General features: G+C 46.6%; 1 pseudogene; it reads left to right on the forward strand.

Moving 5' to 3' along the window:
- The first annotated feature begins 743 nt into the window (after positions 1-743).
- LOC144762200 (uncharacterized) lies at positions 744-26283 on the forward strand (annotated as a pseudogene).
- Positions 26284-26397: the final 114 nt, after the last annotated feature.

A 26397-nucleotide genomic window follows, 5' to 3' on the forward strand; every position in this document is an offset into this window, starting at 1 on the left:
CTTACCCGCGGACACCTTGTTTAAACTTTGTACACGAGTGTCTTGAGGCTTCACAAATGACTTAATGGGCTCATGGCCTTCTGCGGCGTTCACCTAACAACAAGAGTGGCTTTGTAACTTAGCAACCACAAGCTTATCTCGTGGGCCATGTTATGCTTACGCGCTGCTATTTTCTTTCTAGTAGCAGTTACCTGGCAACTGAAGCTTGTGGGCCACATTCCGCCCTACGCGCTGCTGATTTTATTCTTCGTTACCTGGCAACTGAAGCTTGTGGGCTGCATTCCACCTACGGGTTACAAGTCTCTTTTATCGGCTGCCCGATCTGTTAGCCACGTGTATTAAGGCTACGGCGATCTCGCTGTGAGAGTAACAAAATTACCTCTCAAACGAAGGAGAGTGGAGAGTCTCACCTAAGTTCTTGTTGCTTGCTGTCACCATGTGGGAGAATTAAAGATTGAAGAAGGACTCACAAGTTCCTTTTCTGCATTGAAAAGAAAAAAGGACTCACGACTTCCTTTTCAGCATTGAAACAAAAAACAGACTAGTGATAAACTTAGATCTACAAGAGCTGAAATTCATTGATTTATTGTGTGAGTTGATTATTTTAATTGATTATTTTAGTTAATTATTTCTATTGATTATTTTGATTTGATTAATTATTTTGGATTGTTGTTTCAGCTTGTTGTATTAGATTGTTATATTAATCTGTTGTTTTAGTTTGTTAATTAAACTTTATTGGAGGTATGTCTGAGCAAAGTATGTCAGCACCTCCTAGTTTTTTGCCAGTTCCTGGGGAACCAACAATTCCCTGGAAGCGATGGAAAAATATTTTTTTTACTTATTTATTGGTTATTGGAGGAGACAAACATGGTCCTTTGCGGAAACAAGCTATACTCTTACATCATCTTGGCATAGAAGGAAGAAGAATATATGATGATTTGCCTGAAATATCATTTGGCTTGAAAAATGGTCAACCAATGAATCTGTATGATATGTCGTTACAGATGTTAGAGAAACATTTTACTCCTAAAGTGAACGTTGTTTTCGAAAGACATACGTTTTTATTGCAGAGCACAAAACCAGAATGAGGATATAATGATATATGTAGCTTCTTTGTGTGGCTTAGCAGTTACTTGTGAATTCCAAGGTTTACTTGACTCTTTGATAAGGGACCAGGGGCCAGATGTAGGAAGCCCTTTACCGGTCGATAACGGCCGAAACTCGGTATTTTCGGCCGTTACGGACCGGTATTGAGCTTTCGGGATGTAGGAGACCGAAAATCGTCCGATTCGGTAAATTTACCGAATCGGTAAAGTTACCGAATTGGTAAAATACCGAATCAGAAATATTACCGAATCGGTAAATTTACCGAATCGCAACGGTTTGCGATCCGGTAAAGTTACCGAAACGGTAAATTTACCGAATCGGTAAAGTTACCGAATCGGTAAAATACCGAATCGGTAAATAAGAAGTGGTAAAAATGGATATTGAGATGTAGGGAAGCTCAGAAATACCGAATTTGCTTGAAAATCGGTATTTAAGAGTCGGTATTTACCATGGATTGGAATCAGGTGGTAAACAGGTGCAACCTATAAAAATGGACCCAAAATGCACTTCTGTTTGCACAATGGCGGCATTTTATGTCATTGCAAGACGGCTACGGCTACAGGAGGAAGGAGAGAGGGAATGGCAGAGAGAGGAGCAGGTCTACAGGCAGAGGGTCACCTTGTTCATGCTCACAGAGGCAGAGATACTGCAGAGGTACAGGTTGGCCCGAGACACCATCTTGGAGCTCATCAGGGACCTCCAACCACTGTTGCAGCACACTACCCCAAGGGCACATGCAATTCCACCACATGTGCAGGTGCTGTGCAGCCTCCACCTGCTTGCATCTGGGAGCTACCAGAGCGTGGTTGCTGGGGTAGGTGGGGTGACACAGAGCAGCCTGTCAAGGTTTTTCCACAAATTCCTTGACGCCATGTTACACAGGATGGAGCATTACATATCTTTTCCTGCTACCCATGCTGAACTGGTGCAAACAAAATCAGCCTTTTACCAGATGGCTCGATTTCCCAATATAATTGGCTGCATAGATGGCACACACATTCCCATTTGTCCCCCTGCTGCCACAGAATATATCTACAGGAATAGGAAGTCAACCCACACCATCAATGTGCAGGTGATTTGCAATGCAAAGTACGCCATCACTGACATTGTGGCAAAATTCCCTGGGAGTACCCACTGTAGGAGAGTAGGGTCTGCAATCCTATGATCACCCAGATTTTTGCTTTTTGTTTCACTGGTTTACGACTTTCCCTGGCTGTGGGCCTGCTAATCAGACCCACAGCCTAGCTGTTCTCTCTACTCCAAATTGTACCCAGGTACTGAATTGGCACTGGGCCCTCTCTTGTGTCCCTGTAACCAGGGCAGAGGTGTACCCAGAAGTCTCCCAGGGGCTGCAGCATGTATTATGCCACCCCTGAGTTGACTAACTAAATCAGACACAACTGGCTGCTTGACAGCTGGGGCAAGGTGGTGTAATCACCCTTTGCTTTAGATATAGTATTCCTATATCTAAACCTAAAATGGACACATATATTCCTATCAGTCACTCCTATGGCAGGCCTTAACAATCCTGAAGGCAGAGTGCATGGAATAATGTGAAATGGTGCTCTGGCATGAGCTGAGCCCGTTTGCAGCTTGCGGAACCAAGTCCTAATAGCTGTTCCATGATAACGCTATACCATATACTCTTAAGTGCATTATGTACCTCGCGGTCATATGCTAACTTTGGTATAACATTATCAAAACATGTCGAGTAAGGTGTCATACGAATTGGAATACTAACCCCTCGCCAATTCTGGCGACGGGGTTAGCATTCCACCCTTCTAGAGGGACACGACATGTATGTAACCTGTAACCCCGGTTAAAGTCAGACATAGCCTCAGCTCCACAAGATGGATGCTGCCACCGAGACACAAGTCTGCCCTCCTGCTGCTGGGAATCCTCCCAGCACAGGAGGCAAGGACAGAGGGTTTCCTGCCAGGGGCGGTGCCAGCACCGTCCCAGACAGGATTTTGTGTATCCTAGGTAGGCAGGGCTTTAGAGGAAGGTGACTGCAAGTGGCACCCCGGTGCTCACTATGCATAGGCCGGCTTGAACCAGTTCTAGGGGCACTCCAGCCCCTGATCTGGGGAAAGCCCGCCAAAGGAGAGGGGTGTAACCACCCCCCTCCTAGTCCCACCCATAGGGCAGGACTTAGTCGCGTGCCAGCCCCCTTTTGCAGGATAAAGGTAGGAGCAGGCCCCTTCCAAATTAGATCATCTTTGAATCCTGAAACTACTTTCCACGAAAGGAACTCAAGACTTCTTCCTCAGATTTCTCCCTTGTGACTAAGGAGTAGTCACCCTGCAGCAGCAGGCCAACCAAGCATCGCGGTCTGCTGTAAGTCTCCTCACCGGATCAAGACTGCCCAGCTCGACGAGAACCGGCTTCCCTGGCACCTCTGACCTCTACCTGCATCATCAGCCCAGCTGTGATTCGTGGGTTTGACGAGACCTCGAGGGACCGGCCATCTTCCAAGACTGCACGACGCTTGACCAGCACGACTCCCGAGTGACCCTCGACCGAGTGCTTTGGGGTAAGAGAAGCCCCAACCCTGAGCAGCTCCAGCACCGAAGTTCAGCTCCCCTGCATCCACGAGATCTGCGTGGGGCCCTTCTGCTCTTTTCTGCTCACCGCGTTGTCCAGGTCGCTTGCCCGTTGGCTAGTGGCCCTCTGACGACGAACTTCGACGACAAACACCGCTGGTCTGGTTGCTCCAGACTGGCCCTTGCTCTCCTCCAACAGAGGAGCACCCTGGACCCTCCTGGTCCACTCCAGACGCCACTTTAAGTCCACCGCGTGGGCTTGCATTTGCCAAGACTTGTTGCCCCAATCCTGGGTCCAGCGACGTCGACAGCAGATATCTTCGTGGGACAGCTCGCACCTCCATCCTGGTCGCCGACAACGCCTCCTGGTCCGAGAGACTGCAGAGCCCAGCAGCGCCCACTCACCTGGTTGAGGTGACTTCGCCCGGTGCCACTCTGGTGCCCACCTAAATCACTGGCTAGTGATTCAGAACTTGGTCCCCTCTGCTTACAGGTCTTCCTCTTCTCCGATCCAGGCTTGGATCCCCAAGAACTTCTTCACTGGTCGCCTGCCAGCAACTTCTTTCTTCAGGCTCCTGGTTCATCAACGAAGAAACCCGACGACATTTGAACCCTATGCAGCCACAGCCCCTGGGCTAGGTAAACCGAGTACTCCGGTGCTCCAGCGTAGTCCAACTCTCTAAGTGTCTAGAACTACTTTCGTTTTTGACCTACCTAGTCGGGTTCGCCCGAAAACACTAACTTTGCTTTTACTAGCCTCCATAGACTTTTTCCCGCCTTACGCGTGAGAGTTCCCACTCTGCACACGACGTCCCTAGGCCTCCTGCTTGTAATCTAAAGGTTCAGTAGTCCAGTCCTAGCGATTCTAAAGCCTATGAGAATAGTTACTTACCTGCTAGTATTTCGCATTCCACTTGTATAGTATATGGTTTTTCGCGCCCCTCGGGCATTTGTGTAAACTGTGCGACTTTAAGTATTTCTTTAAGAGTTTTGTTGTGTGCTTAGCTCCCTGTCTCATAAAGAGCCAGGGTAGTCTTGTTATAAATAAATATACTTTATTTTTCATAACAACTTGTGTGGTGTCCTTTCACTTGGTGTTGAAGGGGTATATGTGATGGTAAAACAGCTGGCTTAACACGCCCTCTAGAGTTTAGCCTAAAGACTGCACGTGTCCATGCTACTAGGATAGCTGGTCTATCAGGTTGACTTACAACCAAACATCAATAAGGGTTGTTTGGACTGATACATAGTGTTCACTAGAATAGTGATCACTGCATATCAGGCCAACTTCTCACATTGGTGGCAGCGGTTGGGATTTGAGCTTGCTGTTGTTTTACCACACGTATCCTAAGAATATCATTTGAAAGATCACATAAGTACTAAGGTACATATAACTTAACTTAGAATACTCTGAGTTCTACTGAACCAGCTGTTGTAGCTCCTAGGGCCTAGCACATCCTAAACTACAACTCTAGCAAGGGATCAGTAGGTAAACAAATAGTGTAGGTAAGTGCACCACTTACACCTCACTAGAAAAGCATGTCTACCCATGGAGAGTCTACTGAGACTCCCCTAGTGGCTATTGACCCTCCACAGGTCAAATCAAGATATGCAGCTCTCAGTTTCCAGGAGATGAGACAAGTGTGTACCTCCAGGAAACTGAAACAGGGGTCTAACCCCACCATTCCCTTTCTGATAGGTCTCTTAGAGACATTTGATGCTGGGAAAGCCTCTCATATAGATGGGAATATGCCAGCCTTAGAGGGTGCCCTTGGTGATCCAGACCTCCTTGACACTGAAAATGCAGTTGAGGAGGAGGAAGAAGAGGAACTCTCTGGGGATGAGGCAGACAAGAGGTCTGAGTTAGTCAGCAGACTTACTAGGGCCAACTTAGACCTACTTAGGGAAGGATCTGGGGGACCCCCAGTACTGACCCTAATGAGGCCTAACCTTGGAGTTAGAAGAGATAGATCTCATTCTAGGGACTCCAATAGATCTCTGCACTCTAATGCCTCTTCTCAGAGGAGAAGGAATTCTCCCCAGAGGAGATTGACTTCCCCTCAGAGAATAGAGCATGAAGCAAGGATGAGACAGGCTAATCTGAGGATTGAAAGGGAAGAACTTGCCCTGGCCAAAGAGAAGCTTGCCTTTGCTAGAGAGCAGCAGATGAGTGGGGTAGTCCCCACTGGTGGCAGCAATCTCCCAAGAGATAAAGAAAGGAGTTTAGATACTAAACACCTGAGTAAGATAGTGCCCCCCTTTAAACAAGGGGATGACATCCAGAAATGGATGGCTGCTTTGGAGAGGGCCTGCACTGTCCAGTGCATCCCCCAAGGTCAGTGGGCAGCTATACTGTGGCTCTCCTTTGAAGGCAAAGGTAGAGATAAGCTCCTCACTACTAGAGTTGAGGATGCTAACAATTACCAAGTCCTGAAAAATACACTGGTTGATGGGTTTGGCTTAACCACTGAGCAGTACAGGTTGCTGTTCAGGGATACCCAGAAAATTCAGTCTCAGGATTGGTCTGACTTTGTGGATTGTGCCACTAAGGCTTTGGAAGGCTGGTTGCTGGGCAGTAAGGTTACTGATTATACAGGGTTGTACAATCTGATCATGAGAGAGCAGATTTTAAATAACTGTCAGAACCAGTTGTTGCATCAGCACCTTGTGGACTCAGATCTGACCTCTCCCCAAGAATTGGGAAAGAAGGCAGACAGATGGGTCAGAACAAGGGTTAAGCAGAACCAGACTCAGAACCAGGGTGGTCAGAAGAAAGCAGACCAGAAGGGTAGTAACAAGAGTGAACAAAATGACCAGAAGTCTTCAACAGGTCCCCAACAAACCAAAGAGGGTGGGGGTCAGGCTTCACAGCAGAAAAAGAAGACTCAAGAAGGCCAGTCAAAAAGGTGGTGCCAGTACTGTAAAAGTAAGTCTCACTGGTTTAGTGAGTGCACCAAAAGAGGAGGGCAAACTCCTACCACTACAGCCCCTAAGGCAACTGCACCCCCTAGTACAGTCAGTAGTGGTAGTGCACCTCCCAAGGGACTAGTTGGGTTAACCTTGGGAACTGAGGGGTCTGACAACTTAGTTGGCACACTCACTCAGGCTGTCCTTGTCTGTACAGGGGATATGGATATGTCCCCTGATGTCAGTCCCAATACTTTGGGCAAATACAGGCAGACACCTTTGATAAATGGCAAAAGGGCTCAGGCCTATAGGGACACTTGTGCCAGTGTCACCATGGTGACACCTAACTTTGTGGACCCTGGACAGATCATGCCAGGTACAGATTTCCTGGTGACCAATGCCAGCAACGTCACTACCAGTCATAGTATGGCGATTGTTGCTTTCTCCTGGGGAGGGGTAAGTGGCCAAAAGAAAGTTGTGGTTAGTTCAGACCTCCCAGTGGATTGTTTGTTGGGCAATGATTTGGAGTCATCCCTATGGTCAGAAGTGGAGCAGAGGACTCACATGGAAATGATAGGCTTGCCAGCACATGTGCTTGCTGTGACTAGGTCACAGGCCAGAAGATGCCCCACTGAACAGGTGCTGGATCCTGGAACCATGGACCAGACACCTTCCAAGAAGAAGAGCAGTAGGGATAAGGCATTGCCTTCCCCCTTGCCCCAGGTTGAGGATCAAGTCTCTGAGGAGGCTGATCTGAGAGAGCTGAGGGAAACTGAGCCTAAAGAGCTTGAACTTGATCAAGTTGAGTTTCTGGGCTCAGGGGGACCCTCCAGAGAAGACCTGGGGAAGGCACAGTTAGACTGCCCTTCCCTTGAACCCCTCAGACAGCAGGCTGCTGCTGAGGCTGCAGGGAATGCCACAGGTGCCCACAGGGTATACTGGGAAGATGGACTCCTGTACTCTGAGGCAAGAGACCCCAAGCCTGGTGCAACCAGGAGGCTGGTCATCCCCTTGTCTCAGAGGGGTTTCCTTCTCACCTTGGCCCATGAGATTCCCCTTGCAGGTCACTTAGGCCAGACAAAGACCTGGGACAGACTTGTCTCACACTTTCACTGGCCTCACATGAATGAGAATACCAAGGAGTTTTGTCGCTCCTGTGTCACTTGCCAAGCCAGTGGTAAGTCAGGTGGCACAACAAAGGCCCCCCTCATACCACTACCTGTGGTGGGGGTTCCCTTTGAAAGAGTGGAGATTGACATTGTTGGTCCAATGGAACCCCAGACAGCATCAGGGCACAAGTTTATACTGGTGGTGGTGGACCATGCCACCAGGTATCCTGAAGCTATTCCACTTAGGACCACTACAGCACCTGTAGTGGCAAGGGCCCTAGTTGGAGTGTTCCCCAGAGTGGGCTTCCCTAAGGAGGTTGTTTCTGACAGAGGTGCAAACTTCATGTCAGGATATCCGACTGCAATGTGGAAGGAATGTGGTGTCAACTACAAGTTCACCACACCCTATCATCCACAGTGCAATGGGCTTGTTGAAAGATTCAACAGGACCCTCAAAGGGATGATTCATGGACTACCTGAAAAGCTCAGGTGTAGATGGGATGTCCTGATACCCTGCCTCTTGTTTGCTTACAGAGAGGTCCCACAGAAGGGGGTTGGCTACAGCCCTTTTGAACTTCTGTATGGGCATCCTGTAAGAGGACCCCTGTGTTTGGTGAAGGAAGGATGGGAGAGACCTCTCAAAAAGCCTGCCACCAACATAGTGGACTATGTACTTGGTCTCCGCTCCAGGATGGCTGAATACATGGAGAAGGCATCTAAAAACCTTGAGGCCAGCCAAGAACTCCAAAAAGCTTGGCATGACCAGAAGGCAGTCCTGACTGTGTACAAGCCTGGACAGAAAGTGTGGGTGCTGGAGCCAGTGGCCCCAGCAGCACTCAAAGACAAATGGTCTGGGCCCCACACCATCATTGAGCAAAAGGGAGAGGTCACCTACCTGGTGGACCTTGGAACTCCCAGGAGCCCCTCAGGGTGCTCCATGTGAACAGGCTCAAGGCATATGTCCACAGGAAGGACATGAGCTTGCTCATGGCCACAGATGAGGGACAGGAGGAAGAGAGTGACCCTCTCCCAGACCTGCTCACTCAGAATCCTGATGATGGATCAGTAGATGGTGTTGTCTTTTGTGGCAGCCTCTCTGAACATCAGCAACAGGATTGTAGACAAGTTCTGCAATCCTTTAGACATATGTTCTCTCTGACCCCCAGTCAAACTGATTGGTGTACCCATGAAGTTGACACTGGAGACAGTCTGCCTGTCAAGAGTAAAATCTACAGACAGCCTGATCATGTCAGAGATTGCATCAAGACAGAAGTGCAGAAAATGTTGGAGCTGGGAGTCATTGAGCCCTCAGATAGCCCTTGGGCTAGCCCAGTAGTTCTAGTGCCAAAGCCTCACACCCAGGGTGGTAAGAAAGAGATGAGGTTTTGCGTAGACTACAGAGGCCTCAATGCAGTCACTAAGACTTATGCCCACCCAATACCAAGAGCAGATGAACTTATAGATAGATTGGCTTCTGCCAACTACTTAAGTACATTTGACCTGACAGCTGGGTATTGGCAAATCAGGTTAGCTGAGGAGGCCAAGCCCAAGACAGCATTTTCTACCCCTGGTGGGCATTATCAATTTGTGGTAATGCCCTTTGGTTTGAAAAATGCACCTGCCACCTTCCAAAGGCTGGTGAATCAAGTTCTCACTGGGTTGGATGACTTCTGTGCAGCATATCTTGTTGATATAGCTGTCTTTAGTTCCACCTGGGAGGATCACCTGGTCCACCTGAGGAAAGTGTTAGAGGCACTGCAAAAGGCAGGTCTCACTATCAAGGCCACTAAGTGCCAGATAGGGCAGACACAGGTTGTATACCTGGGCCACCTTGTAGGTGGAGGCCAGGTTCAACCCTTGGAGAGCAAGATACAGGCCATCAAGGACTGGGCTCCTCCAACCACCCAGACTCAGGTTCGAGCTTTCTTGGGCCTGACTGGGTACTATAGGAAATTTGTCAAGAATTATGGGTCCATTGTGACTCCACTTAATGACCTGACAAGTAAAAAGATGCCAAAGAAAGTTCAGTGGACAGCAAGCTGTCAGAAAGCATTCAATGACCTAAAGCAGGCCATGTGCACAGCACCTATCCTAAAGAGTCCAGACTACTCCAAGACCTTCATTGTCCAAACAGATGCTTCTGAGTTGGGTGTGGGAGCTGTTCTATCTCAGCTGAATTTTGATGGTAACGACCAGCCCATTGCTTTCATTAGCAGAAGGCTGACCCCCCAGAGAGAAAAATTGGTCAGCTATTGAGAGGGAGGCCTTTGCTGTGGTGTGGGCCCTGAAAAAGTTGAGGTCATACTTGTTTGGCACTCACTTTAAGATTCAGACCGACCATAAGCCCCTCTTATGGCTAAATCAGATGAAGGGTGAAAACCCCAAACTACTTAGGTGGTCCATTTCCCTACAGGGGATGGATTTTACAGTGGAGCATAGACCTGGTACTGATCATGGCAATGCTGATGGGCTCTCCAGGTATTTCCACTTAGAGCAAGAAGACTCACCTGGTCAAGGTTAGCTTATTGTCCCAAAGTTTGGGGGGGTCATGTAGGAGAGTAGGGTCTGCAATCCTATGATCACCCAGATTTTTGCTTTTTGCTTCACTGGTTTACGACTTTCCCTGGCTGTGGGCCTGCTAATCAGACCCACAGCCTAGCTGTTCTCTCTACTCCAAATTGTACCCAGGTACTGAATTGGCACTGGGCCCTCTCTTGTGTCCCTGTAACCAGGGCAGAGGTGTACCCAGAAGTCTCCCAGGGGCTGCAGCATGTATTATGCCACCCCTGAGTTGACTAACTAAATCAGACACAACTGGCTGCTTGACAGCTGGGGCAAGGTGGTGTAATCACCCTTTGCTTTAGATATAGTATTCCTATATCTAAACCTAAAATGGACACATATATTCCTATCAGTCACTCCTATGGCAGGCCTTAACAATCCTGAAGGCAGAGTGCATGGAATAATGTGAAATGGTGCTCTGGCATGAGCTGAGCCCGTTTGCAGCTTGCGGAACCAAGTCCTAATAGCTGTTCCATGATAACGCTATACCATATACTCTTAAGTGCATTATGTACCTCGCGGTCATATGCTAACTTTGGTATAACATTATCAAAACATGTCGAGTAAGGTGTCATACGAATTGGAATACTAACCCCTCGCCAATTCTGGCGACGGGGTTAGCATTCCACCCTTCTAGAGGGACACGACATGTATGTAACCTGTAACCCCGGTTAAAGTCAGACATAGCCTCAGCTCCACAAGATGGATGCTGCCACCGAGACACAAGTCTGCCCTCCTGCTGCTGGGAGTCCTCCCAGCACAGGAGGCAAGGACAGAGGGTTTCCTGCCAGGGGCGGTGCCAGCACCGTCCCAGACAGGATTTTGTGTATCCTAGGTAGGCAGGGCTTTAGAGGAAGGTGACTGCAAGTGGCACCCCGGTGCTCACTATGCATAGGCCGGCTTGAACCAGTTCCAGGGGCACTCCAGCCCCTGATCTGGGGAAAGCCCGCCAAAGGAGAGGGGTGTAACCACCCCCCTCCTAGTCCCACCCATAGGGCAGGACTTAGTCGCGTGCCAGCCCCCTTTTGCAGGATAAAGGTAGGAGCAGGCCCCTTCCAAATTAGATCATCTTTGAATCCTGAAACTACTTTCCACGAAAGGAACTCAAGACTTTTTCCTAAGATTTCTCACAGGCACCAACCAAGCATCGCGGTCTGCTGTAAGTCTCCTCACCGGATCAAGACTGCCCAGCTCGACGAGAACCGGCTTCCCTGGCACCTCTGACCGCTACCTGCATCATCAGCCCAGCTGTGATTCGTGGGTGTGACGAGACCTCGAGGGACCGGCCATCTTCCAAGACTGCACGACGCTTGACCAGCACGACTCCCGAGTGACCCTCGACCGAGTGCTTTGGGGTAAGAGAAGCCCCAACCCTGAGCAGCTCCAGCACCAAAGTTCAGCTCCCCTGCATCCACGAGATCTGCGTGGGGCCCTTCTGCTCTTTTCTGCTCACCGCGTTGTCCAGGTCGCTTGCCCGTTGGCTAGTGGCCCTCTGACGACGAACTTCGACGACAAACACCGCTGGTCTGGTTGCTCCAGACTGGCCCTTGCTCCCCTCCAACAGAGGAGCACCCTGGACCCTCCTGGTCCACTCCAGACGCCACTTTAAGTCCACCGCGTGGGCTTGCATTTGCCAAGACTTGTTGCCCCAATCCTGGGTCCAGCGACGTTGACAGCAGATATCTTCGTTGGACAGCTCGCACCTCCATCCTGGTCGCCGACAACGCCTCCTGGTCCGAGAGACTGCAGAGCCCAGCAGCGCCCACTCACCTGGTTGAGGTGACTTCGCCCGGTGCCACTCTGGTGCCCACCTAAATCACTGGCTAGTGATTCAGAACTTGGTCCCCTCTGCTTACAGGTCTTCCTCTTCTCCGATCCAGGCTTGGATCCCCAAGAACTTCTTCACTGGTCGCCTGCCAGCAACTTCTTTCTTCAGGCTCCTGGTTCATCAACGAAGAAACCCGACGACATTTGAACCCTATGCAGCCACAGCCCCTGGGCTAGGTAAACCGAGTACTCCGGTGCTCCAGCGTAGTCCAACTCTCTAAGTGTCTAGAACTACTTTCGTTTTTGACCTACCTAGTCGGGTTCGCCCGAAAACACTAACTTTGCTTTTACTAGCCTCCATAGACTTTTTCCCGCCTTACGCGTGAGAGTTCCCACTCTGCACACGACGTCCCTAGGCCTCCTGCTTGTAATCTAAAGGTTCAGTAGTCCAGTCCTAGCGATTCTAAAGCCTATGAGAATAGTTACTTACCTGCTAGTATGTCGCATTCCACTTGTATAGTATATGGTTTTTCGCGCCCCTCGGGCATTTGTGTAAATTGTGCGACTTTAAGTATTTCTTTAAGAGTTTTGTTGTGTGCTTAGCTCCCTGTCTCATAAAGAGCCAGGGTAGTCTTGTTATAAATAAATATACTTTATTTTTCATAACAACTTGTGTGGTGTCCTTTCACTTGGTGTTCAAGGGGTATATGTGATGGTAAAACAGCTGGCTTAACACGCCCTCTAGAGTTTAGCCTAAAGACTGCACGTGTCCATGCTACTAGGACAGCTGGTCTATCAGGTTGACTTACAACCAAACATCAATAAGGGTTGTTTGGACTGATACATAGTGTTCACTAGAATAGTGATCACTGCATATCAGGCCAACTTCTCACACCCACGACTCCTATATGTTTCAAAACAGCGGCATCAATGCACGGCTGACTGCAGGGGAATTTGGTGAAGGATACCTCCTAGGTAAGACACAGTGTCTGCCCCCCATAATACCTATTGCAGTAAGAAGTACATGTATGCATGTGAGTAATGTATTCCCTTTTCCTTTTAGGAGACAGTGCATATGCCCTCCACTCATTTATACTCACCCCCTACCTCAACCCCTCAACCCCCAGCCAAGAGTGGAGGTGCAAGGCAGTATACCCCCGTCACCTGCTGTAAGATAATTGCTGCCTGTGCCATGTTGCACAACCTTGCTGTTAAGAAGGGTACTGAGGTGGAGTTGTCTGACTACGAGGATCATGACGACGACATTGCTGTGCCTGAAACACAACCTGCTGGAGTGACAACACCAAGTGATGGCAGATACAGACGTGAGGAGATCACACGCAACTATTTCTGAGTAAGTAATGAGACACAGACAGGTTGTGAATGAGAAGAACGTATTTTAATGTTGCCACAACGTTCATGCACTGAAGTGCAACAAATGAAACATAATAAACTTGGGGACTGCATGTCCCGGGTTACTTCACCCACACCGGCAATGTCACTTGCGCCCGCGCTTCCCAGAGCCACTGGGATGTTGGTCACTGCTTTCCGCATGGCCTGCAGCCTCAAATGGGCGCCTGCTGCTCCTACGTGGCTCAACTACAGCGCTTGCCAAGCTGCTGCGGCTACTGCTGTCGTCTCCCTCTGCCACATCCAGGGCAGGATTCAGTGCAGTCTGTGAGATGATCATAGCCTCTAGGGCACTAGTGATCCTGCCCATGCCCCTGGTGACCTCGGCCGTGTTCTGTTTGAGGCTCTCCTGCATATTAATGCCTCTACGGCATAGCTGGGATGTGGCAGTGGCCAGACGATTCATCGCCCTATTGTGGACACGGGCGTCCCTGCGCCTTGTGTGTTCCAGGCTGTCCAGTTTAGAGCAGAGCTGGCTGATGGAATTGCTCATTTGCTGCATTCCTGCTGCAAGGTCAGCATTTGTTTTTGCTACCTCCCTATTTGTTTCTACGAGGTCTCTGATCCCCTTCCCCATGTCTCCTATCTGTTCATTAAGGACCCGAAATTGGCGGTGGCAGGCCTGTATGGATTTTCCCTGCATCCGTTGTAAGCGCACCATGCTCCCCTCCAGCCCACGGAACACAGTGCCATCTCCAGGTCCACCTGCACTGCTGGGTCTGCGTTGACGTCTGCGTGAGGTGAATGACTCATTGGTGGACTGCAGTGCAGCAGGAGTCACAGGTGCAGTGGCTTGAGCCTCACCCTCTGCTGCCTCCATTACTGGCAGTGGGGCCACGACTCTCCTTCTGGCTGGGGAGGTTGCAGGTGCTGACAGGGACAGTGATGGGGAGGTGTCTGGTGAGAAAACCAATGGAGGGGATTGTGAATGGTGTGGGGAGTGCGGAAACACGGGGGTCTGTACTGTCTCATCTTCCTGGGTGATGGCAGTCGTGTCCTCTTCCTCCTGCGAGGCTTCTACATGGCTTGGCCCTGCCTCCTCACTCTCCTCCCTCGCTGGTGCAGTCCCTTCTGTTGCTGTGGCTCCACTGCCTTATGTTGCCCCTAGGTATAAATAACCGTATGTCAACTGAGTGCTACTGTGTCACAGTCACTTCAATAAATGCTTTACACATTTAACTTTCATTTTTATGCATTACTTTCAGTGCCTTGCTGATGTCTGTGCAGTTACACATGGTCTTACATTAGCTGACTACATTTCCCATAATGCATTGCTCCTGTATAGTGCTAGCTGTACTGGACTGGGGTTGGCCTGTACACAGAGGCTAAAGGGAAGCAGGTTGCTATGGGGTGTCATGCTGCGCATGCGTCTTACCTTTTCTTGCTGCTCTGGCTGAGCTGTCCACATCTCCAAGTCCCACAACACTGTCTGGCTCGATGGTAGAGGCCACCAACTCCTCAAGGTCAGTCAGGGGGGGCGCTGGGTTCCTGCCTCCTCCAGTGACACCAGCCTGCCTATGGATTTCTGCCATCTTCTTTTTTGTGAGGCTCCTGATATCATAAAAGCGTTTCTTCAGGTCCTCAATGTTCCTGCTTGTGACTCCAACTGCATTGACCTTTTCTCCAATTGCAAGCCACATCTTACGTTTTGCAGACTCAGGCACAGTGAGGGAGTGCCTGCCCAATAGTTGTTTGTGGACTCTCACAACCTCCTCCACCAGTACCTGCAGCTCCATGCTGCTGAACTTAATTTTTCTTTTCCTCTCTGCCTTCTGGCTCTCACTGCTGTTTGCCATTTTTCTTGTGGAAAACACACAAAAAACTCTCCCTGCTGCTCTGTGTCTCTGCTCAGCTCTGACTGCCTCTCCAGAACCTTCTAATGAGTTGCAGCTGCCTGGGTAGCCACTTCCTGGTAGGGAGGGGGAGGGTGGTAGCACCTGATTGGCTGTTTTCATTAGTTTCACTTTTGCTTGCTTTCCGATTCGGAATTTACCGAATCGGTATTTCCAATGCATTCATAGGGATGAATGGGAATTACCGATTCGGTAAATTCGAAAATCCGATACCGATTTTTACCGAATCGGTAAAAAATACCGATTTTTTCACTACATATCATTTACCGATTCTTGAATACCGATTCGGTAAAATTAGGTATTTAAGAATCGGTAAATGACATTTACCTACATCTGGCCCCAGATTGTGAGATGTATAAATAATAAAAAGGTGAAGGAAAAGTTACTCTCAAAGAATCCTACTTTGGAGGAAGATATCCGAATTGCCTGAAGTATGAAAAAAACTGCTGTATGGATGAAAGAAATTAACAAAGGAAAAGGAACAAGTGCAAGTGCATTCGTAACAATGGTAAAATAAATACCTGCTGAAGTGAAGGAAGTTAAAAGAGATGTTTTAAAGAAGCCATTCAATAAAAACAGTGAATATGTGCCTGTGAAAGTTGATGGCAGGCGACCCATAATTTGTTATAGATGTGGGTCTACTCTCCTCGACATGTAAGTACTAGTTTTGCGTGTAGAGCTAGAAATGCTACATGTAGATATCGTGGTAAAAGGGGGCATTTAGCAAAAGCTTGCAGATCGAAAGGTGGAACACAAACTACCAGCGTCAAAGAAGTTGAGGATAAAAGTGAGGCTCATGAGGAGATATTCTTGGCTATAGATAGTACAGAATTGGTTCCGTCTCAAGTTATTGAATCTGTGGAAAAGTTCATTCTTGAGGTAGTCGCGCCATCTGTTTTGAATATACATGACAATAATTTAAATTTAAAGAAGGAGAGTACAGAGAAACTAGAAAAGCCTCATTGTGAAATCACTTTGTTGGCTGACTCAAGTAGCCTATTTACCTTAATTTATAAGGGAACTTTCCAAAAGAACTTGGGTGGACAGATCAAGGATTTTTTACAAGCAGATGTGAAAGCAGTCGGATACGGTGGAACCAAAATTATCATGAAAGGTTTTATATCACACATGAAGGTTCAGATCTTTTGGGATGGCGACATCAGAAGGACTTGAACATTATACTTAATCCTAATGCTGCAGAACCGGTTATGGTTGTTGAACCGGTAATTGAGCATATATCGTCAAAACATGATGTGGAGGATAGATGGGCAAAAGCGTTTATGGAAAAGTATTCACATGTCTTTTCTGATTTGGGCATGTTAAAAGGATTTTTTCATTGAATAATCCTCAAAAAAAATTCAAAACCTGTTGCACATAAGGTTAGAACAATACCCTATATGATGAGAGAACCACTTCAAAGTGAATTAGACTAGTTGTAAAAGGCCAATGTTATAGAACTGAAGAACCGGGACCTCAGAACCTATAGAGTCATCAGAATGGTTGTCTCCCATTGTGGTTGCTCCCAAGGATAATAATAAAATTCGTTGCATAGATTTGAGGGATCTAAATAAAAACATATGGGTCTATAGACAACCTTTGCCAAATATTGGAGAAATGTTAAGCATGATGGCGGGTGGTAGCGTCTTCAGTATTCTGGACATGTCTTCAGCTTACCATCAGGTAAATTTACACCTGACTCCCATCCTTTGACTTCTTTCATAACACCTTTAGGAGCATTTCGATATTGCAGAATGCCTTTTGGTTTGGCCTCCGCCTCTGCCATATTTCAGTGAATTATGCAAAACATTTTTAAGGAAATGGAAAGGGTGTTATGTTTTCAGGACGACATCATGGTTGTTGGAAGGTCGTTTGAAGAACATGACGAAATAATGGTGGAAGTTTTGCATAAAATTGCTAGCCATGGATTACCTATCAAAAAAGAGAAATGTCAATTAAGACTGAGAGAAGTCAATTATTTAGGTCATCAGATATCTGTTGATGGTATTAGACCCAAAGGCAGCTGGCAGGGTTCAAAGGATAAAAGCCAGTTTCCACGGGAACGAAGAGGAATCCCCAACACCTCCAGAAAACAGAAACAAGAATGCGACAGTAAACACACTCCTGACAACTGTTCCCTAAAAGTATGGGGGAAAAACCCAAGGAGTGTCCACCACTCTCCCCATACGAGGGGTTAGGTAACAGGGCAGGTGCAGTTCTGGTTGGTGTAGTCCGGGCTGTAAGAAAACAGGACGTGCACTAATACACTAGACACTTATTCAAAAGAGCGACCTATCAATACATTGACATGCGCTTTTATACCACAAAGGTCACTTACCCCAGTGAAGTCCACGGTATGTCTTAAGGTGAGTTCTTGGTGAGTTCTTGCTGAAGAATATGGCCTGAGGAATATGATGCCAGGCCTAAAAGAGCAGGACTCATGAAAGGACACACACTCACCATACACACAAGAAAATATAAAAGGGGAAGGACTTGAGGTGCACTGGCCGGCTCTCTCGGGGGAAAAAGAGCAGAGCAGCTACACTCTCAAGAGGAGAGACACCCGGCCCGGGAAACTATTCCGAGTGGAGCGCTCTCTCTCAGCAGGGGAAAAGAAAGGATGAGCCCAGACTGTTTGTCTGTGATCAGGGGCTCCGTACAGGAAAAAGGACGTGCAGGAATAACTGCCTGGAAGAGTGTCCTCCAAGCACTTGGTAATGAGAGAAGGGCTCAAATCCCTGGCAGGGGATAAACGCCCTACAAATGGCTTAGAGATTAAAGGGCGGGGCAAAAAGATTCCGGCCGGCACAGAGTGACGCTCACCGGACTGGAAGAAACTTGGTAGATGCGGTGAAATACCCGTTATCACGAAGGATGGCAGAGCACTACCGGAAGGTCTGAATATCCAGAAACAGAGAGGAGCCACGAACAAAACAGCGACTGCCGTGGGAAGGAGCCTCTCGTAACCAGGAAGTAGGAAGGGGGCGTGGTACCGGAACAGTAAGCCAAGCAATGGCTACTTTCTGACGCGCCTCTTTACGTGTACGAGGGAGCGTCTGAAAATATCTGCAGGCAATGGGAGTTGTGTGCAAAAGGACATTAGGGGAACCTGAGGATAAGAACACATGTCAAGGTCTTCTAGTGCGCCCGAGCCTGGAAATCCTAACAGCACCCCTCCTCAAAGGCCTATTAACTGGACCTGGTTTAGTGGGGTGTAGTCTGTGAAATTGTCTGACTAATCTAGCTGCATGGATATTCTCAGCTGGTTCCCAGGACCTGTCCTCCGGGGGGTAGCCCACCCAATCTATGAAATATTGAAGTTTACCCCTATGTCTTCGAGAATCTAGGATTTTATGTACTTCATATTCTTCTTCTCAGTTGATTATTAAAGGCGGGGGTTGGACCTCAGGTAAAACTGGGGGTATGTACTTCTTGATGAAGGAGCAATGAAATGCAGGGTGTATCTTCATTTGGGGGGGTAGCTGTAATTTCAAGGTAGCAGGAGTTATTATCTTTTCTATAGGAAAGGGTCCAATGAATCGTGGTTGAAATTTTCTAGACCCTTCCATTCTAAGGTTTCTGGTGGATAGCCACACTTTTTCTCCTATGGTGTATGTGGGTTCTGTTTTTCTATGTTTGTCTGCCTGTGTTTTCATGGCTACTTTTGCCTTGCTTAACTCTCCTTTAGCAACCTCCCATACCTCTTGAATTTTTACATGGTGTTCCTCTATAGCAGGTATGTCCATCTCCTTCTTGTTTAGTACAATTGGTATCATTCTAGGGTGTTGGGCGTAAAGAAAAAAGAAGGGAGAAATGCCAGTAGCTGAGTGTCGAGAATTGTTATAAGCAAATTCTACTAATGGGAGAGCCTGAACCCAAGCAGATGAGAGGGAAGTCAATAAACAACGGAGATATTGTTCGAGGGTCTGATTGGTTCTTTCAGACTGTCCATCTGTTTGTGGATGGTAGGCGGTCGAGAGCCTATGATCGATGTCTAGAATGGAGCACAGATCTCGCCAAAACTTTGATATGAATTGGGGAACTCTATCTGATATTATGACTGAGGGTAACCCATGCAATTTTACTACATGGTCTAGAAAGATGTGAGCCAGTTCTTTAGAGGTGGGTATCTTTCTTAATGAAACGAAATGGGCCATTTGTGACAGCATATCCACTACCACATAAATAGTGTTGTACCCTTGACACGAGGGAAGGTCAGTGATAAAGTCCATGCTTATGGTATGCCATGGTGAGGGAGGGATGGCTATGGTTTTCAATAGCCCAGTGGGGGCACAATGCAAGGTTTTTTGTCGTGCACAAGTGGAACAGGCCTGAACAAACGAGACGATATCTTTAGACATGGTTTCCCACCAAAACCACCGGTGGCACAGGTCAATGGTTTTACCGCTTCCAGGATGCCCTGCTAAAGCACTGGCATGACACCACTCCATGATTTTTTGTTGAAGAGCAGGAGTGGGTAAGTACAGTTTATTATCATGATAATACAACCCTTCTCTGATAGTGTTTAAGGGATTCTTTGCCCACTCTTCCTGAGATATGGAACTAAATTGGTCTTTTAATTCCTCAATTAGTTTTATATCCTTATCTCCCACGCCCAGGATTTTGTTTTCAGGAATGATAGGGAGGGGGTTCTCTTTCTCTGTATCAGTTGGATGTCCTAACCGCGATAATGCATCTGCTTTCCCCTGCTGAGGTCCTGGACGATGGGTGATAATAAAGTCATATTCACTAAAAAAAGTTAACCGCCTCATCTGTCTAGGCGTGAGTGCTCTTGCGGACTTAAAAAACTGTAGGTTCTTGTGATCTGAATAAATGGTGATCACGTGCGGAGACCCTAATAAGTGATGTCTCCACTCTTGGAAAGCTAATTTAATTGCTAGCAATTCCCTTTCACCAATGGTGTAATTCTGTTCGGCAGGTAACAGGGTCTTAGAAAAATAGGCTATGGGATGCATGTGACCGGATTCTTTATCTCTTTGTGAAAGTATCCCTCCAACAGCATATTGGGAAGCGTCGGCTTCCACAAAGAACGGCTGTGTATTGTCAGCGTGGTGGAGGATGGAAGCAGTGGTGAATTTGTTTTTTAGTGAGCAAAAGGCTTGTTCCGCTTCTTCAGACCATACAAAGGGCACTCCTTTCTTTAACAGCTTGGTGATTGGAGTGACAGACTCAGAGAAGTGATCTATGAATCGCCAATAAAAATTGGCAAAGCCTAAGAAAGACTGGATTTCTTTGACCGAAGTAGGACTAGGCCATTGGATCAATGCTTTTACTTTCTGTGGATCCATTTGAATGCCATTAGGTTTGATGATAAATCCTAGGAAATCTATTTCTTTGGTGTGGAAAGTACTCTTATCTAACTTGGCAAACAATTGGTTTTCTTGTAGTTTTTGCAATATCTTTCTTACATGACTAATATGGTCCTATTCATTTTGAGAAAATATAAGAATATCGTCAATGTATACAATAACAAAGACGTCGATATATTCCCTCAGAATGTCGTTAATGAAATATTGGAATGCAGCAGGTGCATTGCACAATCCGAATGGCATGACACAATATTCGTAGAGACCAAACTTGGTTCTAAATGCGGTCTTCCACTCATCTCCCTGCTTGATTCGTATGAGATGGTACGCACCCCGAAGATCTATTTTTGTGAATACTTTTGCGCCTTTGATCTGATCAAGAAGAACAGGAATGAGAGGAAGCGGGTATTTATTCTTTAGAGTTACCTTATTTAAGGCCCTATAGTCCAAGCACGCTCGGAGGCCCCCTTCTCTTTTATCGATAAAAAACAAAGGAGATGACTCAGGGGAGGTAGAGTGTCTTATAAAGCCTTTTTGCATCATGTCTTCTAAATAATTTTTTAGATATTCAGTTTCGAAGGGGTCATGGCATAGATATGGCTGCAAGGCAGCTCAGCACCGGGTATTAAGTCAATGCGACAATCATAGCTCCTATGGGGTGGTAATTTCGTGGCTTCTTTTTCACTGAAAACCCCCTGAAACTCGGCATAAACTTCGGGGACACAGGAAGCAGCAGCTGTTTGGACAGCACAATATAAAGGATTGTCCTGTTCTCTGGCTCCCTCCTGATAGCAGTGGAGCAGACAATATTGTGATTTCAGAGTTACGGTCCTACGGGTCCAGTCTATTTGCGGGTTGTGTACCTGTAACCAGGGGACACCCAGTATGGCCCCGAAATTGGGGGCATCAATTAAATCAAAGGTAATGTTCTCGGAATGCCCATTGCTTAACACAATAATCATAGGGGGAGTTTGATAGGTTATCAGGCCAGAAGATAATTCAGAACCATCCACCGCTCGTATAGGTTCAGCATGTTTTTTAGGGACAAAGGAGATTCCAATTCTTTTGGCTAGCTGTAAATCAAAAAAATTCCCTGAATCCAACAAAATAGACATGTTATGTCGACTTTGTACTGAATAGACTAGCGTGATGTTTAAGGTGAAATGTTTTACAATGTTTTGCTTCAAGAGTTTGTTAAGGGAGATCTGTTGGTTGTTCATGCTTGAAGAATTGATCTCTCTGTTCTTCAAGCGGTCTAGTTTTCCGAGACCAGGGTACCACTGGCTACCGTCTTCGGGTTCTTGGGACGTACTGGACACTCTTTGGCGTAATGTCCCCCTTTTCCACAGTATAAACAAAGATTGTTCTTTCTTCTCTTATCTTTTTGTTTGGCTGATAAGGGCCCTCTTAGACCCCCAATTTGCATAGGTTCAGAAATGTCTTTAGAGTCTTTTTTTCTCGGTACGCAGCATAACGTATCTGGGTACCCCTACCCTAGCCTTCTCTCCTTTTCTCTCGTGTAGCCTATGATCTAGTTTCACAGCTAATTCTATGAAAGAGGGACAGTCTTCGGGGGGATTTACAATTTGGGAAAGTAAGTCTTTCAATTCATCGCACAATCCCCTGTAAAACAGGGAGGTTCTTTTGTCCTCAGGTCAATGAGTTTCTGCAACTAGTCGGATAAAACTAGTTATGTTGGAAAGGAGATCTTTGGATCCTTGTCTAAGGTTTAAAAGGGCATTATCGCTGGCCTGCATATATGTGTGTTTAGCAAGTAAACTTCTAATTTTTTCCTGGAACAATGGGAAATTATATAACAAAAGGTCATTGTTTTGCACTAGAGGAACTGCCCATTCGGCGGCATTCCCTGCAAGGTAGGATATGATGAAGGCTACTTTTGCCGAATCATCTGGAAATGCAGCAGCCTTACATAAGAACTGAAGCTGACATTGGTTCATAAAAATGTTGTATTTTGCGCTATCACCTGAGAATCTTTCAGGCATAGCCAGGGGAACCGGACTGGGGTATGAACGGTGACTTGTACTGAAGGTAGATTAGCATCCCCTTTAGCCCCTGCGTCAGTAGTGGGGGATGACATGGAAAAACTTACTGGTTGATTGTAATTTTTGCACACTTTAGGAATAGTTCCTGTTTCCCTGTGTTCAACTGCCTCTGCTGTTTTTAGCTGTACCACTTCTGCTTGTAGTCTCTGGTTTTCTATCCGTAACCTTTCTACTTCTGATTGTAGGTCTACTAATGCTGCCGCTAATTCATCTACAGTATGTACTTGTAGTGTGTTCTGCAGACCTTGCTCTAGGGAAACGACAGTATTGTCAGGATTCATCTTCGCTCAGGTGAATTAATTATTCGTGGGCTTGGCTTTCTGTCAGGGTTCAAAGGATACAAGCCAGTTTCCACGGGAACGAAGAGGAATCCCCAACACCTCCAGAAAACAGAAACAAGAATGCGACAGTAAACACACTCCTGACAACTGTTCCCTAAAAGTATGGGGGAAAAACCCAAGGAGTGTCCACCACTCTCCCCATACAAGGGGTTAGGTAACAGGGCAGGTGCAGTTCTGCTAGGTGTAGTCTGGGCTATAAGAAAACAGGACATGCACTAATACACTAGACACTTATTCAAAAGAACGACCTATCAATACATTGACATGCACTTTTATACCACAAAGGTCACTTACCCCTGTGAAGTCCACGGTTTGTCTTAAGGTGAGTTCTTGGTGAGTTCTTGCTGAAGAATATGGCCTGAGGAATATGATGCCAGGCCTAAAAGAGCAGGACTCATGAAAGGACACACACTCACCATACACACAAGAAAATATAAAAGGGGAAGGACTTGAGGTGCACTGGCTGGCTCTCTCGGGGGACAAAGAGCGGAACAGCTACACTCTCAAAAGGAGAGACACACGGCCCGGGAAACTATTCCGAGCGGAGCGCTCTCTCTCAGCAGGGGAAAAGAAAGGATGAGCCCAGACTGTTTGTCTGTGAGCAGGGGCTCCGTACAGGAAAAAGGACGTGCAGGAATAACTACCTGGAAGAGCATCCTCCAAGCACTTGGTAATGAGAGAAGGGCTCAAATCCCTGGCAGGGGATAAACGCCCTCCAAATGGCTTCGAGATTAAAGGGCGGGGCAAAAAGATTCCGGCCAGCACAGAGTGACGCTCGCCGGACTGGAAGAAACTTGGAAGATGCGGGGAAATACCCGTTATCACGAAGGATGGCAGAGCACTACCGGAAGGTCTGAATATCCAGAAACAGAGAGGAGCCAGGAACAAAACAGCGACTACAATGGGAAGGAGCCTCTCGTAACCAGGAAGTAGGAAGGGGGCGTGGTACCGGAACAGTAAGCCAAGCAATGGCTACGTTCCGACGCGCCTCTTTTCGTGTACGAGGGAGCGTCTGAAAATATCTGCAGGCAATGGGAGTCATGCCGTAGGGATCGTGTGCAAAAGGACATTAGGGGAACCTGAGGATAAGAACACATGTCAAGGTCTTCTAGTGCGCCCGAGCCTGGAAATCCTAACAGCAGCATTGCAAAGGCTATAGAAAACGCTACCTTCCCTATTAACAAAGAACAATTGAAATCATTCCTAGGGCTTGCAGAATATTGCTCAAAATTTGTACCAAACCTTTCTGATCTCGTAGAACTAATGAGACTCCTTCTTATTAGGAAAGGAAATGTGTTTGAATGGAATTTTACATGTGAAAATGTGTTTGCTAGTATGAAAAGATTTCTCTCCCGTGCTCCATCTCTTTGACATTTTGACCCCAATAAAAAATCCATATTAATTACTGATGCAAGCAATGTTGGGCTCGGGGCGGTCCTAATGCAGATGTCTGAGGAAGGTGCGAAAATTATAGGTTTTGCTTCACGTAAGTTACAAGGTGCCGAAAGATCTTATTCAACCATAGAAAAGGAGGCTTTAGCTTGTTGCTGGGGAATGGCACATTTTAGATATTACTTGTGGGGTTTGCCTTTCGTTTTGAAAACTGATCATAACCCCTTATTCATATTTTTAAAGGTGATCGTGGTCTAGATGGAAGTGTAACTCCTCGTATTTCAAGGTAGCTTTTATCTGTTCCTCGTATTTCAAGGTGGCTTTTATCTGTTCCTCGTATTTCAAGGTGGCTTTTATCTGTGCTAGACTACAATTTTATGGGAGACTACGTCCGTGGCAACAAGAATGTTATTGCGGATTGTTTGTCCAGGATGCCAGTGGAGGATGATTCATGTATGCAAGTTATGGAGGACCAAGTGGTTAGTGTTGATGGTGAGTTTGCAATTGGACAAGAAGAGTGGAAGGAAGCAGTACAAAATGATAAGGAGTATAAGGTGTTGATGGAACTCATTATGGGTTGTTGGAAGGATTTTAATTGCTGTGATGAAGTGGTTAAACAATATTTGACAGTGAGGGATGAGCTTAGTGTACAAGGGGATGACTTTTTAAGAAGGATTTGTATAGTTCCCCCTGGTTTGTTGAGATCAAGACTGTTAAAGATTGTTCATGAGGGACATTTGGGAAGGAGTTTAACAAAGAGACGGTTGATGCAATCATTTTGGGGGCCGGGAATGGACAGAGATGTGGAGAATTGAATAGGAGATTGCCATGCCTGCTGTAATAGTGATACAGTAAAAGTGGTTAGAGAACCTCTTTTGAGATGTGTGGATTTGTCTGTGAGTCCATGGGATAAATTGGTATTGAATGTATTAGGTCCTATTGACAAATTGGGCACCAGTCATCGTTTCTTGGTTGTGTTGGTGGGTTACCACAGTAAATGGTTTACGTGCAAATCCATGGGACAAGTCACTACTTGTAATGTTATAACATTTCTTGAGGAAGTTTTTCTCGAAGAGGGTGTACCTAGAGCTCTTGTGATAATGGTGTTCAGTTGGTTTCTTCTGAAATGGGAAATTTTCTTTCTAGACTTGGAATCAAACATGACAAGGTGGCTTTATTTCGTCCACTGGCTAACGGACTTGTGGAGAGGGTGAATCGTATTGTAATGGAAAGTATTCAGCTCTCACTGGCAAATGGGTAGTCATGGAAAGAGGAGTTACGGAAGATTATGTGGGTTCACAGAGTGACGCCTTATTCTGTCACTAGTGTTTCTCCTTTTATAGCTTAAAAAGGAAGAGAACCTGTTACTAAGGAATCTCCGATGTGGCTTCATGAAAAGAATCAGGTGTGGGTTGACCTGGAAGAAATGAGGTCAAAGTTTTTTAATTGTTAGTGGCGTAACAAAATTAACTTTGACAATCAGAAAAATGTGAAGGAGTTGGACATTGCTAATGGTGATTGGGTAGTTGTGAGGAAATCTGTTTTTTTGAGGAAGGGTGAGAGTAAGTTTTGACCGCGCCATAAAGTCATTCTAATCATGGGATAAGTGGCTCAATTGCATGATGGCAGGATTTGGAGCTTTGGGGATTTGTGTAAAATATCCCATTCTAGTAGTGTCTAATGCAATTGTTGTGCACCTCATTCAAATAGTGTATATGCAATTGCTGTTGTGTGTCTTTATTGCTTTATGAACCTTTTATGTGCTTTCTATTAAACTTTTTGATGTACTATTCACTTATGTTTGATTGTTCTCTGCTTGTTAACAATCTTTTCTCTTTTTAGGATAATATATGGGGCGAGTTGTGTGGTAGCTGGAATCCCTATGATGTAGCTGTGATGCGGTAGAACAGCATCACAGCAAAGATTTCAAGAATGGCCAGTATTTTCTGTACTGCTGAAGGTTGTGGATGTTTATTGTACTTTTCAAGAAACTTCATTTAAGGAAGCTGAATTTGTATT

This window comes from Lissotriton helveticus, chromosome 6 (genome assembly GCF_964261635.1).
Source record: "Lissotriton helveticus chromosome 6, aLisHel1.1, whole genome shotgun sequence".
Classification (NCBI taxonomy): domain Eukaryota; kingdom Metazoa; phylum Chordata; class Amphibia; order Caudata; family Salamandridae; genus Lissotriton; species Lissotriton helveticus.